A 19,062-nucleotide genomic window follows, 5' to 3' on the forward strand; every position below is an offset into this window, starting at 1 on the left:
GAAACGAAAGTGCTTATTGAGAACTTTATGCTGGGAGAGTGGATTAAAGCTGCTGGGAAGTGAAAGCTTGTGGAGAAAAGACTATTTTGCCTGATAAATTAGAGACTATAAATTACAAGCATTTTAAAGTTGTTCAAGGGACTTTGTGGCTTTGGGGGGGAAAAAAGATCTTTTTAAAAGGGGAAAAAAATGGCTTCTAAACAAGTTAAGCCAGGAGTTGTTAAAGGAGGGGGAGGTTCTCCAGTTGTGTCAGTGGTGACACAGAAAGCACAACTTCCGGCTGATTCACAGAGTCAGGAGGCTGCTCTCAATGATTTCAACGAGTTTATGAAAGAAGCCATGAATAATCAAGCAACAGCAATGAAAGAAGCTATGAATAATCAAGCCACAGCAATGAATAATTTAACAGTATTTGTGGAAGGGAAATTAAAGAAAGTTGAGGATATAAAATCAATTAAAGAAGTGGTTGCAGAAAAACACGATGAAATAAGAGATGATATTGTTTATGCAGTATCAGGATTGTCAAAACTTGTTATTCAGCTGGATGAGAAAGTGGAAGAAATTAATGAAGCCAATTTAAATTTGGAAAGCAAAATGGGAGATGTCATGACCAAAACAGAGAAAGTGGATGATGAATTGGTAATGTTACAATACAGGTCCATGGAGTTTGCTTTGAGATTGAGAGGTCTGAAAGAAAACAGCAAAGAAAATTTAAAAGATATTTGTGCTGATGCTATTGCAGAGATAATTAAAGAAAGACCAGAAGATGTGGCAAGCCGAATTGATAAAATCTACAGGGTTAACTCCTGGCTGGCAAGACAAAGACAGCTGCCAAGAGATGTGGTGATTTATTTTACTACTAGGAGGATCAGAAATGATATTTTACAAGCTTCTTACAAGAATAAAGTTCAGGTGGCTGGGCAAGAAGTGGTGGTTTTGAAAGAGATCCCTCCAAAGATGTTAAGAAGTAGAAAAGACTTTGGCTTTTTGGTAAATGAGTTGAGAAATCAACAAGTGGCATACAGATGGGACGTTCCAACCGGTTTAATAGTGACTTATAGTGGAGAAAGACAGTCTGGAAGGCAAAAGATTTTTATGTCAATGTTTTAAAGGCTGGATACCCACCCTCACCGGGGGGGGGGGGATAGGAAGAAAATGGAGATGATACAACAAGAAAAAGATGGAAAGCAGATACAAACTTATGCGGAGGTTGCAGCTGGAGGAATTATCATGGAAGAAGGCTTGGATCTTGGGGCCTACCCCCAATTTTGGAACCATCTAAGAAGGGAGAGCCGAAAGCACAACGACTGACCCGATCAACTTATAAACTTCAAGAACAACAATCAAAAATGCAACAATCTCAAGATTTATCTCAAGAAATCCAGAAAACAGAAGCGGGGGGGGGGCTAGGCCGAAGAGTAAGGTGGAGGAGGATCTTCAGCTGATGCTCATGCGGCTTCGAAAGGCTAAAGATGGCAACTAAATTCCTATCTTGGAATGTTAATGGCCTAAATTCACCACAAAAAAGAAAGAAAGTATTTCACTATTTGAAACAATTTAACAATGATGTTATTTGTCTGCAAGAAACACATATTAGATTATTAGACCAAAAATATTTGATAAATTCAAGATTAGGTACACACTTTGTGGCATCAGCACCAGAGAAGAAAAATGGGCTAGTCATATATGTAAGGAAAGGATTATCAGCTAATTTAATTGAGGCAGATGATCAAGGAAGATATATTGCAATTGAACTAATAATACAGACTGGAAAAATGCTTTTAATTGGAATATACGCCCCTAATCAGCAACAAGACAAGTTTTATAAATTTTTACATACTAAAATAATACAATGGGATTATAAATCTTTTATATTAATGGGTGACTGGAATGGAGTAATAGACACACAGAAAGATAAAAAAAAGTTTATCAAAGATCTCAACACGTGCAAAATTACCTAAATCTTTTTTTGATATGATGGAAGATATAGAACTGAGAGATATTTGGAGAGAACGTAATGTGGAGGAAAGAGACTTTACTTTTTTTTTCTGATAGACATCAATCCTTCTCCAGGATTGATTTTATATTAACCACAAATGATTTTATTTCCAGGGTGAAGAAGACGAAGATATGTCCAAGAATTTTAACCGATCATAGTCTGGTTTGGGTGGAATTTGAAAAGGAAAGGGGAGAAAGGAGGTCTTGGAGGTTAAATGACAATTTATTTAGATATGAAGAAAATGTGAAGGAGCTTAAAAAACAAATGAAAGAATTTTTTGCCATTAATATGAATAAGGGTACTTCTATGGAAATGGTTTGGGATGCTAGTAAGGCTTATATGAGGGGTACGTTAATACATATGAATAATAAACATAGACTAAAACAACAAAAGAAGCGGAAAGAGATAGAGGAAGAAATAAAAAAGAAAGAACAATTACTTATAATTAATCCAGGAGATAAGAAAGTGAAAGAAACAATAAATATACTACGAGGGCAATTTAATATGTTAATGGCTGATCAGGTGGCAACTAGCTTACAATATGCTAAACATAACACATTTTGTAATGCCAATAAACCAGGTAGGTGGTTGGCCTACATGTTGAGGAAAAAACAGAAATCACGAGTCATTGGTAAGATAGAATTTAGAGGTAAGGAAGTTTACCAACAGAATATGATCAAAAAGGCTTTTTTAGAATTTTATGAAAAGTTATATGCTAGTGACTCAATACAAGGTATAGATATAGATAGATACTTAAAGGAAGGGAATATTCCGGAATTAACGTTGGAACAGAGGGAAGGATTGAATCAACCAATAACTTCTGAGGAGATCATTGCTGCAATTAAGCAGTTAAAAACAGGGAAAGCTCTGGGAACAGATGGATTAACAGCTGTTTACTATAAGAATTTACAGCTTGAAATGGTAGAACCGCTTAGAGTTCTATTTTGTAAAATTCAATTAGGGGGAGGAGTTCCACCCTCTTGGAAAACAGCTTTTTTTTTTTTTTTTTAAATTTGATTTATATGCCGCCCTTCTCCGGAGACTCAGGGCGGCTTACAATGCGTTAAGCAATAGCCTTCATACTTTTGTATATTTATACAAAGTCAGCTTATTGCCCCCACAAACTGGGTCCTCATTTAACCTACCTTAGAAAGGATGGAAGGCTGAGTCAACCTTGAGCCTGGTAAGATTCGAACCTGCAGAAATTGCAGGCAGCTGTGTTAATTACAGGGTGCATTAAACCACTGTACTACCAAGGCTGTTTCACTGATCCCGAAGGAAGATCAAAATTGTACTAAACCTGAAAATTTCAGGCCAATATCACTCTTAAACACTGATTATAAAGTTTTTGCTAAGATATTAGCAAATAGATTAATGCCAGTTATGCAACAAACAATTCATAATGATCAATCAGGTTTTATAAAAGGGAGGCAAATGAAATATAATGTTAGACAAATTATAAATTTGTTGGAATATTTGGAAAAAAACAACCAGGTCCCTGCAGCGTTCATATTTTTGGATGCAGAGAAAGCATTTGATCGATTGAATTGGCAATTTCTGTTTAAGATAATAGAAAAAATGCATTTTGGGGAGTATTTTATACATTCAATTAGAGCAATATATCAGGAACAAACAGCACAAATAATAGTTAATGGAGGTTTAACAGATGTTTTTAAAATTGAGAAAGGTACAAGGCAGGGTTGTCCTTTGTCTCCATTGTTGTTTATTTTAACTTTAGAAGTTTTGTTGAATAAGTTACGTGATTCTGATAAAATAAAAGGAATTGTAATTAGACATCAGGATTATAGATTAAGAGCGTTTGCAGATGATCTGGTTGTTACTTTATCTCAACCTATAGAAGTGGTTCCCTATATGTTGGATATAATAGGTCAATATGGTAAAGTATCTGGATTTAAAGTAAATCTACATAAGACAAAGATGATAATTAAAAATATGTCCATAACTCAAAGAGAAGACTTAGGGAGAATAACGGGGTTTGAAATAGTTAAAAAGGTTAAGTATTTAGGAGTATATATTGCAGCCTCAAACACGAAATTGTTTAAAAACAATTATGAAGTTCTCTGGCAAAAAGTACAGAAAGAAATGGAAAATTGGAAAAAGCTACAACTATCATTATTGGGAAGGATAGCAGCAATAAAAATGAATGTATTACCTAGGTTTTTATTTTTGTTTCAAATGATACCAGTGCTTAAGAAAGATGGAAACTTGATGGAATGGCAGAAAGGGGTTCATACTTTCATCTGGGGTGGGAAGAAACCAAGAGTGAAACTGAAAATTATACAGGATGTACGTGAGAGAGGAGGTGTTAAAATGCCTAACTTAAGATTGTACTATGAAGCAGCTGCTTTATCACAAATTAGCGACTGGTTTAACTTAACTGAAGAAAGAATGTTAAACATAGAAGGTTATGATTTGTTATATGGATGGCATGCTTATCTGTTATATGAAAAAAAAGTGGATAAAGCGTTTAAGGGTCATATACTTAGAAATGCATTGTTGAGGGTTTGGAAAAAGTATCAATATAAGCTAAATTATAGGATACCCATATGGGCAAATCCTAGACATGCAATAGAAAATATAAGTATAGAGCAAAAAACAGAGGTGATTACTTATAAAGAGCTTCTTCTTTTGGAAAGGGGTAAGCTGCAACTGAAATCTTTAGAAGCATTAAAAGAAGAAGGGATAATTTACACTTGGTTTCAGTACGGTCAACTTCAAGCTAGATGGAGGGAAGATCAAAAAATTGGCGTTATGCAAAAGGAGGAAAATTTGGTGAAACAGATTAGAGATCAAAGTCAGATGCATATTAAAAGGTTGTATAATGCTTTATTGGAAATAGATTCAGAAACGGAACTGGTTAAGGATTGTATGATAAAATGGGCACAAAATTTTCAGGAACCAGTGATGATGGAAACGTGGGAAAAGATTTGGGTCAGAAATGTCAAATTTACACAAGCACAAAATTTGAGAGAGAATTTTTATAAAATGTTTAATAGATGGCACTTAGATCCTAAAAAATTATCATGTATGTACTCGAATTTGCAAGCTAAATGTTGGAGATGTGAATGTGATGATGCAACTTATTATCATATATGGTGGACCTGTAAGAAAATCAAGGCATTTTGGATAAAAATTTGGTGGGTGATGCAGAACATTTTGAAAAGAAGGTTGAAATTTACTCCTCAATTGTTTCTACTGGGTATAACGACGGATTGTACAGTATTAGAGACTAAATTGATTTTGAACTTAATATCAGCAGCTAGGTTGTTGGTAGCGCAATACTGGAAGAAGGACTCTTTGCCTACTATTGAAGAGTGGATACTGAAAGTAACGAACTTAGCAGAAAGGGCGAAAATCTCAGCGTATTTGAAGGACTATACACAAGAAAGATACGTATTGGAATGGAGAAGATGGATTGATTATGTTCAAAATAAGTATCAGACAAGAAAATATCAAATAGCTTATGAATGAACATTAAGTATTAGAAGTATTAGGTTATCTATAGTGGAGTTAAGGTTTCAGGGGGGGAGTTAGTAGTCTGAGGATAGGTAGGTTAATTTATCTTATGATTGTTAACTGAAATACCTTGATTTTGCTCTGGGAAGTCTGGGGGGGAGGGTGGGATGAGGGGAGGGAAAGGGTGGGGGGAATATTGGGGGGGGAATTCTTTTTTTTTTCTGTAAAACTTTTCAATAAAAAAAAAAGTCCATTAAAATTATTAAATATTTTGGCCAAAAACAAATTTAAAACACCCAATTTGTAAAACAGATTAAACGATTTAAAAATTTAAAAGGGAGAGTTAGCCCAGGCCAGCCTGCTGAAATAAAAATGTTTTGAGAGCACGACGAAACGTGCGCAGATCTGGGATCCTCCGTATCTCCGGGGGGAGCTCGTTCCAGATGGTAGGTGCCCCCACAGAGAAGGCTCTCCCCCTGGGGGCCGCCAGTCGACACTGTTTGGCCGATGGCACCCTGAGAAGCCCCTCTGGGAGCATACTGGTCGGTGAGAGGCTATTGGCAGCAGAAGGCGGTCTCGTAAATACCCCGGTCCGATGCCATGGAGCGCTCTAAAGGTGGTAACCAAAACCTTGAAGCGCACCCGGAAGACCACCGGGAGCCAGTGCAGCTCACGCAGGAGGGGGGGTCACATGGGAGCGCCACGCCGCTCCCATAACCACCCGCGCGGCCGCATTCTGGACCAGCTGGAGCCTCCGGGTGCTCCTCAAGGGGAGCCCCATGTAGAGAGCATTGCAGTAGTCCAGGTGGGAAGTAACGAGAGTGTGAGTGACCATATTTAACGAGTCCCGATCCAGAAAGGGACGTAACTGGCGAATCAGGCGGACCTGATAAAAAGTCCCCCTGGCCACAGCCATCAATTGCTCTTCCAAAGACAGCCGTGAGTCCAGGAGGACACTCAGGTTGCGAGCCCTCTCCGTGGGGGCCAATGACTCGCCCCCAATAGTCAGTGATGGCACCAACTGACTATATCGGGATGTCGGAAACCACAGCCACTCAGTCTTCGATGGGTTGAGCCTGAGTCTGTTTCTCCCCATCCAGATCTGCACAGCCTCCAGGCACCTGGACATCACTTCAAGGGCATCATTGGGGTGGTCCGGGGTGGAGATGTACAGCTGAGTGTCGTCAGTATACTGGTGGTACTTCACCCCGAAACCACGGATGATCTCACCCAGCGGCTTCACATAAATGTTGAACAGAAGGGGCGAGAGGACTGACCCTCGTGGCACCCCACATACAAGGGGCCTCGGAGTCAACCTCTAACCCCCTGTCAACACGGACTGCGACCGGTCAGAGAGAAAGGAGGAGAACCACCGTAGGACGGTGCCCCCCACCCCTAACTCCTCTAGCCGGTGCAGCATGATACCATGGTCGATGGTATCAAAAGCCACTGAGAGGTCTAATAGGACCAGGACAGAGGAACAACCCCTGTCCCAAGCCCTCCAGAGATCATCAACCAATGCCTGAAGCCCGACTGGAACAGATCCAGATACGACGATTCATCCAGGTACTGAGAGAGCTGTCGCGCTACCATACTCTCAACAACCTTCGCAACGAAGCGAAGGTTGGAGACTGGACGGTAATTTGCCAACACTGCTGGGTCCAGGGAAGGCTTCTTGAGGAGAGGCCTCACCACCGCCTCTTTCAAGGTGGCGGGGAAGACACCCTCACTCAAGGAAGCATTTATAATCCCCTGGAGCCAGCCTCGTGTAACCTCCCGAGAGGCCAGCACCAGCCAGGAGGGACACAGGTCCAATAAACATGTGACTGCGCTCAGTCTGCCCAGTATCCTGTCCACGTCTTTGGGCGTCACAGAATCAAACTCTTCCCAGATAATACTCACAAGACCTGCCTCTGTCCTCCCCCCTGAATCTACCCAGTCAGAGTCCAGGTGTTCCCGAATCTGAGCGATTTTGTCATACAGATACTGTACAAAATCCTCGGCTCTACCCTCCAAGGGGTCCTCCCGCGCTTCCTGGTGGAGCAGGGAGCGGGTCACCCTAAACAGGGCGGCCGGGCGATTAGTTATACTTTGCCGCTTTTATCGCCACCAGGTAGGTCTTAATATGAGACCTTACCAGTGTTCGGTCAGATTCAGAATGGCTGGCCCTCCAACCGCTCTCCAGGCATCTTTTTCGGCGCTTCATCTCCCTCAGCTCCTCAGTGAACCAAGGAGCCAGGCAAGATCGGCGCCGGGTCAGAGGCCACAAAGGCACAACCCGATCCAAAGCTCCAGCGGCCGCCCTATCCCAGGCGGCCACCAGGTCCTCAGTTGAGCTGTGTGCCAGAGCCTCAGGAAATGGCCCAAGCTCCGTCTGGAACCTACCTGGATCCATCAGGCGCCTGGGGCAGAACCACCTCATCGGTTCCACCTCCCTGCGGCGGGGTGCGGCGGTTCGAAGGTCAAAGCGAAGGAGGGAGTGATCCGACCATGACAAGGGCTCGATCACTATATCCCCTATCTCAAGATCACTCAACCACTGACCAGAGACAAAAACCAGGTCCCCTCACACATATGTGCTAGTCGTTCTCGACCCTAGGGGGCGGTGCTCATCTCCGTTTGAAAGCTGAAGAGCCAGCGCTGTCCGAAGATGTCTCCGTGGTCATGTGGCTGGCATGACTAAATGCCAAAGGCGCACGGAACATTGTTACCTTCCCACCAAGGTGGTCCCTATTTTTCTACTTGCATTTTTTAGATGCTTTCGAACTGCTAGGTTGGCAGAAGCTGGGACAAGTAATGGGAGCTCACCCCGTTACGTGGCTGTTGTGGCCCGCCAGTGGCCTGTGCGGATCGTGGCTGATCCCGACGACGAGGAGGCTGGTGTGGGGTCGCGCCAGCAGCCTGCGCAGCCGGCGCTCGCGTCGGACAGCGAGGAGGCTGAAGAGGATGTGGTGCCAGAGGCAGAGACTCAGCCAGGGCCTTCAGAACCTCCAGAGGCTCCTTCAAGTGGAGAGAGCGAAGTGGAGGAGCCTCTCCTCAATGCTCGAGCATGCAGGGCTGCCAAAAAGCAGGAGTGGCTACTCAGGAGGAGGAGGTCTCCTCGAGAGTAAGGTTTGAGCCTATTTAAGTCACGCAGTTAGTAATTTCTTGCTAGAAACAACGTGTAATTATTACAGAGCATTTTTGAAGAGTGAGTGTCTTATCGTATCTTGTTTTCTGGGCTGCTTGCCAACCTTTGCCGGACTTTGTTTATTCTTGGTACGTTATAACTTTGATAAGGACCGTTGGTGTGTGTCACAATCCTTGGGAATCCAGAGCTGGGGCAGAACAGTTTGTTTCTAGCCTAAAAAACACACACCACAGCTTTGAAGACGATGGAGCAGCTGCATGAAGAGAATGTGAAGCTTCGGCAGCAGTTAACTTTGATGGCTGCTCAGTTGGCTCAGCTTCAAAGCCAAATGGCTTCTTCTTCTCCTCTGCCCCCTCCGCCTTCTCCACCTCTTCGGAGAAACTGCCCGGTAGCTGTGCCTGATAAATTTGCCGGTAATGTGGAAATGTTTCCGGCTTTCTGTGGACAATGCCAGTTTTTTATGAGCTTGCGAGCTGAAGACTTTCCGCAGGACCGAGATAAAGTCGGGTGTCAGGTTTCAGTGCTATCTTAAATAAGTTTCATTTTCAAGCGCAAGATCTCTAATGAATCATTTTTATTTAAGAACAGAAAAAAACCCGACATTCCTGATTCAAGTTGTAGCCAAACTGGCTCCTCCTTCCAACCCCCTCCTCTTCCGCTCTCCAGCCCAATGTCCCATTGGCCATCATGCAGATCCATCTCTACGTCCCGGCACGTTCTTTTCACAGGAATGTGGCCCCCACCCTCGTCCCCCAGGAAACCCTATCTGTTGCATGCAGAAAACTAGGTAAAAGTTCATCTCAGCAATAAATCAACGCTTCTGGTCTTTGCTTCATCTTGTTCATGTCAGAACTGGAAGAGAGCCTAATTTGGAACGCTGACATCCGGCTCCTCTCCCTTCACTTCTGCGACATCACCTATCCCATAGGGAAAAAACACAACAAGATAAATCTCATTAGCCCCTCCTTGGCTGTGCACCACCCCCTCCCGGCTTCCCCGGGTGGTCTGCATGGAATTTTGCTATAAGGCGATCTGCTTGGATGTTTGCGCTCTTCACCCAGGAAGCCTCTGACAACGGGTAGCCCTTCCATTTAATTAAGTACTGGAGGCGCCCCCTGTGCCATCTTGAATTAAGAATCTGCTGCACTTGACTTCCGGTTTCCTCGTCTTCGGTGGCGGCGGTGCCTTTTGAAGCTCCGCCAGCCCCGCCGCTTGTAGAGCCGCTTCGCGACTAAGAAGCGGCTCGAAAACTTCAAAATCCCTAGGATTTTTGAAGAGAGATCGCAGGGCACAGGTTGAGCCCCTGCAACCCCCCCCAGGGAATAGTTTCTGGGGAGGGAACAGGAGCGGCTCCCATTCAACCTGCTGGAACTCCGGGCGGCGTGGGACAAGTCTGCTTTTGCAGAACAAGCCGGCTACAGGAAACTTCAAACTGAAAGGAAAGGAACCAGCTTTAATAAGCAGCATATTTTTACTTGAACCCTGAAACTCGGAATCGCAAGTATTAGAGTTTTCTTGGCTTTCTAATCTGAGTGAAAAAATGTGGATGAGTGAAAGTGAACTGTAAAAACATGGCGCTTAGCCTCTGAGTTAACGAGCTGGTGGGTGTGGATTGCTGAACTCATCTTGCTTTGTCACAAAGTTTCTAAACTGTTACGAAGTTGCTTCGCTTGTAACAAGAGAAATAAGAGAGAAATTTCTCCTTTTTCAATACTGGACTTTGCTTTACTTTAGTTCTTATTTGATTAAATCTGGGGGACTTTTTCAGAAGTCTTTGTGGAGGTGGGAGAGGAAGAAGAACTTCCTTTTTTAGTAAAACCAGCTTATGTGGCAGGATGGCCTCAAAGAAGCAGGAAGCGAAGGCAACAGGAGGTGGATCTCCCACACATAAAACACAGCCTCCCCCTGCACAACAGACACAGACTCAGAAAAAAGATTTTGATGTGGGAGATTTAAAAGAATTTATTTCTAAAATTTTGGATGATAAATTTCAAAAATCTCAACAGGAGATAGATGACAAACTTCAAAAGTCACATCAGGAATTTATGCAGGAAATTAATGAAGTTAAAGATATGGTGAAACAGAATCAAAACAAGGTGACCAAAAAAATATCAGAAGTGGCGTCTGGCCTGGCAGAATTTATTATTAAAGTTGATTCTAAAGTTGAAGAATTTAAATCAGAAGTTAATGTTAAGATGAAAGATAATGATTATAAAATTGCTGATGTTGACAATAAAATGCAGAGAGTTGAAAACGAAATTGTGATGGTACAATTCAGGGCAATGGAGTTTGCAATACGGCTTCGAGGAATTCGAGAAGAGGATAGACAGGATTTGAGACAGGTTTGTTCTGAGGCTCTGGCTAAGATTTTAAAAGTTAATCCTGATGTGGTTTTTCACAAAATAGATAAAATTTACAGAGTGAATTCTTGGGTGGCCAGACAAAGACAATTGCCCAGAGATGTGGTCATATATTTTACAGACAGAGAAATAAGAAATGACATCCTGCAAAAATCCTTTTACACTTCTGTGCAGGTGGGGGGCTCACAAATTGGAGTCTATAAAGAATTACCTCCTAAAATGTTGAAAACCAGAAAAGACTTTGGCTTTCTTGTTAAAGAATTGCAAAATCAACAGATACCATTTCGGTGGGACTCCCCAGTTGGTATAATTTTGAGATACAAGGGAGAAAGATATCGTTTGAATACCGTGGAGAAGGCGGAGCACTTCTACACTACTACTCTTAAGGAAAGAACACCATCCCCATGTACATCTACAGCTTTGGAGATTAAGGAGAGTGATGAGAAGCAACCTCAACGAGAATTGCAAGAACAGTCTAAGCAGGAACCAGAGGAAATGCAAGGCGCAGAAGGAGGTTTTCTGGATGAGCCTTTGCTGGAATCTTCTCCAATCTTGGACCCGGTTCGGATGATTGAAGTTAAGGATCAACGTATAACTCGAGCTCAATCTAAGTTACTTAAACAAAAGCAACAACAACAACAGGAAAGACAAGACAAGAAGGGAGCTAAGACTACTATACAAGAGACTGGAGCCATGGGGGGAGTGACTCCGAAGATTTTGGATGATATTCGGTTATTCTGCTCTTTGCTCCAGAAAGATGAAGATGACGCTTAAGTGTTTATCTTGGAATGTGAATGGGTTGAATTCAGCACAGAAAAGGAAGAAATTATTTACATATTTGAAACAATTTAATAATGATATAATTTGTCTACAAGAAACGCATATTACAGTTCAAGATCAAAAATACTTGATAAACTCCAAACTAGGAATACATTTTATATCTTCAACGTTGCAAAAAAAGAATGGTGTGGTTATCTATGTAAATAAGAAATTTACGGCTGGACTTCCGGGTTGGCTCCGCAGCACCATTGACGGTCTTTTTAGACCGCCGCCCCCGTGATTCCGTTGAGCCGTTCTGACAGCGTTAATCAGCTGTCAAACGGCTTGAAAATCTCCCCTTCGGGAAAAGAAGGGGAGGAGAGCAGGTGGGTGAGGGTAGAGCTCCCTGAAAACCCCTGGATTAATTCCAGGGGTTAGGAGGGTGAGAGCTCCCCGTTCAGCCCACTGAAGCTCCGGATCCGGGGGGACTCTGTTTTTTTTTACAGAGCTAGGTGTTGCGTCCAATTTCTGCTGTCAAACAGAAGATTAAATGATTTCAAAAAAGCAGGCGGAACAGAAGCAGGAGGACAAGCTTTTTGCAAGTATAACACTTAACTCCGGGGATACAATGTTTCTAATTGGATTTTCTGAGCTGGAAGTTAAGATGGCGTTTCTTTGTTGCGATTTTAAAAGGGAAAGTTAGAAAAAGTTTTTGCTAATAGACTCGTGCTCAGAGACTGGCTTTAAGTTGCTGGAATAGATTTTGAAGAGCTGTTTGGGAAAAGATTGTTTATAAAGAAATTGCTGAATGCTGCTCAAAAGGATGGCTCTGACTTTATGATTTTATGGTTGTGGGAAGAAAGAAAATTTCTTTAAAATAAAATGACTTCTAAGAAAGGAGATCTTGAAAGTGCTGGATGCTATTTGGAGGTGTCAGAAACGAAACAGTTGTCTGATTTACAGAGTTGTAAGGATTTTGATGCAGAACTTACAGAATTTATAAAAGAAGCCATGAATAATCATACTGCAGCTATAAGTAACCAAATAGCAATTCTTAAAGGGATAACAACAGAAATGACTGAGGAAATCAAAACAACTACGGAGCATGATGACAACTCAGGAGATATTGCAGCAGAGAGGGTGGAAGAATTTTCTCAAGAATTTTCGAGCTTACTCTCTGCTCTTTTCGGAAAAATTGATAGAATCCTTCAAAATTATGACTTGGTTTGGAAAAAAGTAGTAAATGACCAGACTTTCGAAGTTTCAGAAGATGAAGGAGACTTGTCAGTGGCATCTATACATTTAATAGAAAAGAAACAATTGAACTTTTCTTCACAAACTCTTGACAAACTTTGGTTTTATAGACGAAGGAATGAACTGATTTATATAAGCATGAAGAGGCGATTTGGGGGCTCTAAATCAGAGGAAACTTTTTTAAAAAGGGGACAATTTTTGCAGTTATATCAACCTCAAATTAAAATGAAAAACCTCCTCAAAATAGAAGTAGGAGGGATGCAGAAAGATTGGAAAAAATATAAAAAGAAAGCAAGAATGGAAGATTAACCTTTTCTTTTGGCTTTGTAGTTGTTCTACTCATGGTTAAAAATGATTATGTTGTAGGTATTATAACTACTGAGGGGGGAAAAAGTATAAAGTTAAATATTGATTTTTAAATATGATGTACTAATGGTTGATTAATCCTTTTTGGTTTTTTTAGTTTATGTATTAATGGTTAATTATGTTGTTGATTATCTTTTAAATTTTAAAAAATTGGAGGGAGGAATAATGAAGGGGGGAAATTTAGAAACTTAAAAAATGTAGAAATTTAATTAGTGAATATCTAAGGTTTATTTTTTGTTATGAGATTTCAAAATAAGAAACCAAGAATGGAAGATTAATTTTTTTTTTTTTTTTGGCTTTGCAGTTGTTCTATTCATGGTTTAAATTGATTATGTTTTAGGTGTTATAACTACTGAGGGGGAAAAAGTATAAAGTTGAATATTGATTTTTAAATATGATGTATTAATGGTTGATTAATCTTTTTTGGTTTTCTAGTTAATGTACTAATGGTTAATTATAAAAATGTAGAAATTTAATTAGTGAATATCTAAGGTTTATTTTTTGTTATGAGATTTCAAAATATCTGAACTTTGAGAAAAGTAGGAGGGGGAAAAATGTTTTTAGGTTTGAATGTTTAAGATTTGTTAATGGTTTTAAAATTCTTAGAGTTATTGGATTACATGTTACTTTGTGTTTATATAAAGGGAGGTTGATGAAATTGTAAAAGGGGAGTTAAGGGTTCTTGGGAGTTATTAAATCTTGCAGTTAGCTAGTTTATTTTAGCGAATGTTTGGTGAAATCTATGCCCTGTTTTTGTTCTGGGAAGTCGGGGGTGGGGGGTGGTGAGGAGGGGTTGAAGATTGAGTTTACCAAATTGATTTTTTTTTTCTTTTTTTCTGATGATAGTATGAATGATTGTTTATATTGTATACTTGTTTGATCAGAAAATAAAAACTTTTTTATTAAAAAAAAAAAAAAGAAATTTACGGCTAAAGTTATAGAAACAGATGAAGATGGTAGGTTTGTAGCAATTGAATTACTTACAACATATGGCCAAATTCTTTTGATAGGAATTTATGCTCCCAACCAACAACAGGATTATTTCTATAAAATGTTACATACTAAAATACTACAATGGGACTATAGATCTATTTTAATCATGGGAGACTGGAATGGAGTAATAGACTCTAAATTAGACAAAAGGAGTTCAGCGAAATCTAGGATTAGGTTACCTCAGACCTTTTTTGATATGAAAGAAGATTTGGAACTAAAAGATATTTGGAGAATACATAACCCAAAAGAACTGGACTATACTTTTTTTTCAGATAGACATAGATCCTTCTCTAGGATTGATTTTATTTTGTTGTCAGATGATTTACTTGTCAAGACAAAAAGAACAAAGATTTTTCCAAGAACTTTGACTGACCATAGCCCAGTATGGATAGAAATTGAGATGGATAAGATTGAGAGACGTTCTTGGAGATTAAATGAGAACTTGTTCAGATATGAAAAAAACACAACAGAACTTAAAAAGCACTTGAAAGAATTTTTTGAAATAAATTTGAATAAAGGTACCCCAATAGAAATTGTGTGGGATGCAAGCAAAGCTTATATGAGAGGGGTGCTTATCTACATGAACTCTAAACATAGACTGATTCGACAAAAGAAAAGATCTGAATTGGAAATAGAAATAAAGAATAAAGAACAGTTACTTATTAAAAATCCAACAGATGAAAGAATATGCGGTGCTATAAAACTTTTGAAAGATCAATTTCAAATGCTTATGGCGGAACAAGTTGCAACAAACATACAATATGCGAAGCACAATACATTTTGTAACGCTAATAAACCGGGCAGATGGTTGGCTTACACATTGAGGAAAAAATAGAGTATACGGACTATTGATAGTATTGATATTGGAGGGAAAGAAATTTTTCAACAAAAATTAATTAAAGAAGCTTTTGTGGACTATTGTACCAAACTATACGCCAAAGAGGAGGTGCAGAATGGACTTATAGAAAAATATTTAAACGATAAAAGAGTTACAAAAATTACTGATCAACAAAAGGAAAGAATGAATTATCCTATAACAGAGGAGGAGATAATAGTAGCAATTAAACAGTTAAAAACAGCCAAAGCTCCTGGCACGGATGGTTTGACCGCAGTGTATTACAAAACTTTGCAAGCTGAAATGGTGGAACAACTTAGAGATTTATTTTGCAATATACAACAAGGGGGTAAAATACCCCCATCATGGACAACAGCTTATATATCTTTGATACCAAAAGAACAAGTCGGTCCTAAAAAACCAGAGAATTACAGACCAATATCTCTTTTGAATACAGACTATAAAATCTATGCGAAAGTATTAGCCAACAGGTTGATGCCAGTAATCCAAAAGGTGATTCATGATGATCAAGCGGGATTTATCGAGGGCAGATACATGAAGGATAATGTAAGGCAAGTAATAGATTTATTGGAATATCTTGAGAAGAATAAACAGATTCCTGCAGTGCTGGTCTTTTTGGATGCAGAGAAGGCCTTTGATAGAGTGGATTGGAATTTTCTACTAAAGACTTTAAAAAAGATGGACTTTGGGGATCAATTTATACAGGCGATTTCAGCAATTTATCAAGAGCAAAAGGCACAGATCATTATTAATGGAAGTTTGACAACAGAGTTTAAAATTGAAAAAGGAACAAGACAGGGATGTCCGCTGTCCCCACTTTTATTTATTTTAACACTAGAAGTCTTGCTAAATACAATACGGGACTCTAATATCCTGAAAGGTATAAAGATTAGGCAAGAGGATTACAGAATAAAGGCATTTGCAGATGACCTGGTTGTTACCCTATCACAGCCAATGGAATCAATAATCCTGATGAAGGACATTATACAGGACTATGGTAAAGTTTCAGGTTTTAGACTGAATCCAAAAAAGACTAAAATGATAGCTAAAAACATGACACAAGTTCGTAAACACGAGCTTGAAAGGAGGGCAGGTTTTGAGATTGTACCAAAGGTAAAATATCTAGGAGTTCAGGTTGCAGAATCAAACATGAAATTGTTTCAAAATAATTATGAGGTGTTATGGCGAGAGGTGCAGAAAGACATGGAGACTTGGAAAAAACTGCAGCTGTCTCTACTTGGAAGAATAGCAGCAGTTAAGATGAACATTTTGCCAAGATTTCTTTTTTTGTTTCAAATGATTCCGGTGCTTAAAAGCGATAAACAATTGAAAGTCTGGCAAACTGGAGTGAATAAGTTCGTCTGGAACGAGAAAAAGCCGAGAGTGAAATTGAAAATTATGCAAGATGTTCCAGAAAGAGGAGGTCTTAAACTTCCAAACCTACAGCTATATTATGATGCAGCAGCTTTAACTTTAACAAGTGATTGGTTTGGAAGGAAAAAGGCTGGAATATTGAATGCAGAAAGTTTTGATCTTGAATTTGGATGGCATGCTTACTTATTTTATGATGACAAAGTTGATAAAGTATTTAAAAGCCATATACTTAGAGACTCTTTGATGAGAGTTTGGAAGAAGCACCGATTCAAATGGGATTATAAAATACCGTTATGGCTGGATCTTGGTCATATTTTGTGGAATACAAATATAATGTCACTCGGGGGGTTTTCATACAAAGAGGTTCTTTTTACAGATGCGGGCAGATGGCAGCTGAAGACATTGCAGACACTGTTGGATGAAGGGATTAATCTAACTTGGTTACAATATAATCAATTACAATTGAGATGGAAAGAGGACCAAAAAATTGGTATTATGTTGCACGAGGAAGAATTGGTTAGACATATAAAAGAGAAAGGTCCAATGCATATCAAAAGGCTTTATAATGTTTTGTTAGAAAGGGATTCAGAAACTGAATCAGTTAAAGATTGTATGATTAAGTGGGCACAAAATTTTGAAGAACCAGTGATGTTGGAAACATGGGAAAAAATTTGGGTTCAGAATGTTAAATTTACACAGTCACAGAATTTGAGGGAAAATTTCTATAAAAAGTTTTATAGATGGCATTTAGATCCCAAAAAGTTGTCATGTATGTACCCTAATGTTCAGCCAAAATGTTGGAGATGTGAATGTTTGGATGCTACGTATTATCATGTTTGGTGGACCTGTAGGAAAGTTAAGGCTTTTTGGATAAAAATTTGGTGGGTCATGCAGAATGTTTTGAAGAAAAAAATTCAATTCTCTCCACAATTGTTTTTATTGGGTATAGTTAAGGGTTTTACATCGGGTGAGACAAAACTGATATTGTATATGATAACAGCAGCAAGATTGTTGATAGGTAAATATTGGAAAAATGAAGCCTTGCCCACTATTGAGGAATGGACTTTGAAGATGGCCAGTTTTGCAGAGATGGCGAAGATTTCAGCATACTTAAAAGATTGTTCACAAGAGACTTATGAATGGGAATGGAAAAAGTGGATAGAATATGTTCAGAACAAATATCAAACTAGAAAGTATCAAATAGCTTTTATTTGAAAATAATGTATTAGAAATATTTTAATGTAATGAGGGTAAAAAGAAAAATTATAAAGGGGAGGGAGGGGTTCAAGTTTTTACACAAGTTTTATATTAAGGGGTTTTTTTTATTTTTTTACCAGATATGAGTATAATATAGGGAAGTCTGGGGGGAGGGGAGGGTTAGGGAGGGTTAGGGAGGTTGGAAAGTTTGGGGTGGGTGGTGGGGGGGGGAAAAAGGGGTGAAAATGTAATTGTAAAACTTTTGCAATAAAAAAAAAAAAAAGAATCTGCTGCACTTCATAGTGTGTTTGGCCCCCAACAACCAAGGGTCCAGGGGGTTCACGTGGCGTTGGCCTTAAAGTAGACCCCACTACAGGTTTTAGAAGGCTACTGTGAAAAATGGGGTGAATTTTCCCCAAAAGCCGTGGCAACTGCAATTGCACTGTAACAGGGTTGATTATTTTTATTATAGGAAATGGTCCTATAAATTTTGGGCCCAATTTCCTGCTCGGGAGTCTAAGTCTCAAGTACTTGGTGGAAAGGTAAACTTTCTCTCCCAGCTGAAATGGTCTTTGGGGAGTTCGGTGCTTGTCTGCTTGTTCTTTATAAGATTGAGCCGCCTTTGCCAGCGCCCTCTTAACATTCTCCCAAGTTTGTCTCAACATTGCCATCCAGTCGGTCAAACTAACTGAGGAAGGGGGCTCCCTCGGGTATTCTGGCATGGGGACAAAATCCATGCCACTCACTATTTTGAACGGGGTTAGCCCCGTGGTGCTGTGGACAGCATTGTTGTATGCAACCTCCGCAAAAGATAGGAGGTCTGCCCAATTGGACTGCTGGTAGTCGACGTAGCATCTTAAATACTGTTCTATCATAGCGTTCAGTCTTTCTGCCCCCCCATTGGTGCTCGGGTGAAATGCTGAGCTGAGCCCTTGGGATGAACCTATAGATCGTAGAAACTCCCTCCAGAACTTTGCTGTGAACTGGACCCCTCTGTCGGAGATGATTCTTTTGGGGACTCCATGTAGGCGGTAAATGTGTTTCAGGAACAGTTTGGATAACTGACGGGCTGAAGGCAGTCCACTACAAGGAATGAAGTGTGCCTGTTTGGAGAATAAGTCTATTACAGTCCAGATCACTGTATTTCCACTGCTCCTCGGTAGGTCTACTATAAAGTCCATTGCAATCTCCTCCCATGGTCTTGTTGGCTCAGCTACTGGTTGCAACAATCCAGGCGGGCACCCTGGTCTTGTTTTCATCGTGGCACAAGTGATGCAGCTCTTTACATAACTGTCTA

This window comes from Pituophis catenifer, unplaced genomic scaffold (assembly GCF_029215685.1).
Source record: "Pituophis catenifer annectens isolate HBS135680 unplaced genomic scaffold, rPitCat1.0.hap2 SCAF_5, whole genome shotgun sequence".
Taxonomy (NCBI): Eukaryota; Metazoa; Chordata; class Lepidosauria; order Squamata; family Colubridae; genus Pituophis; species Pituophis catenifer.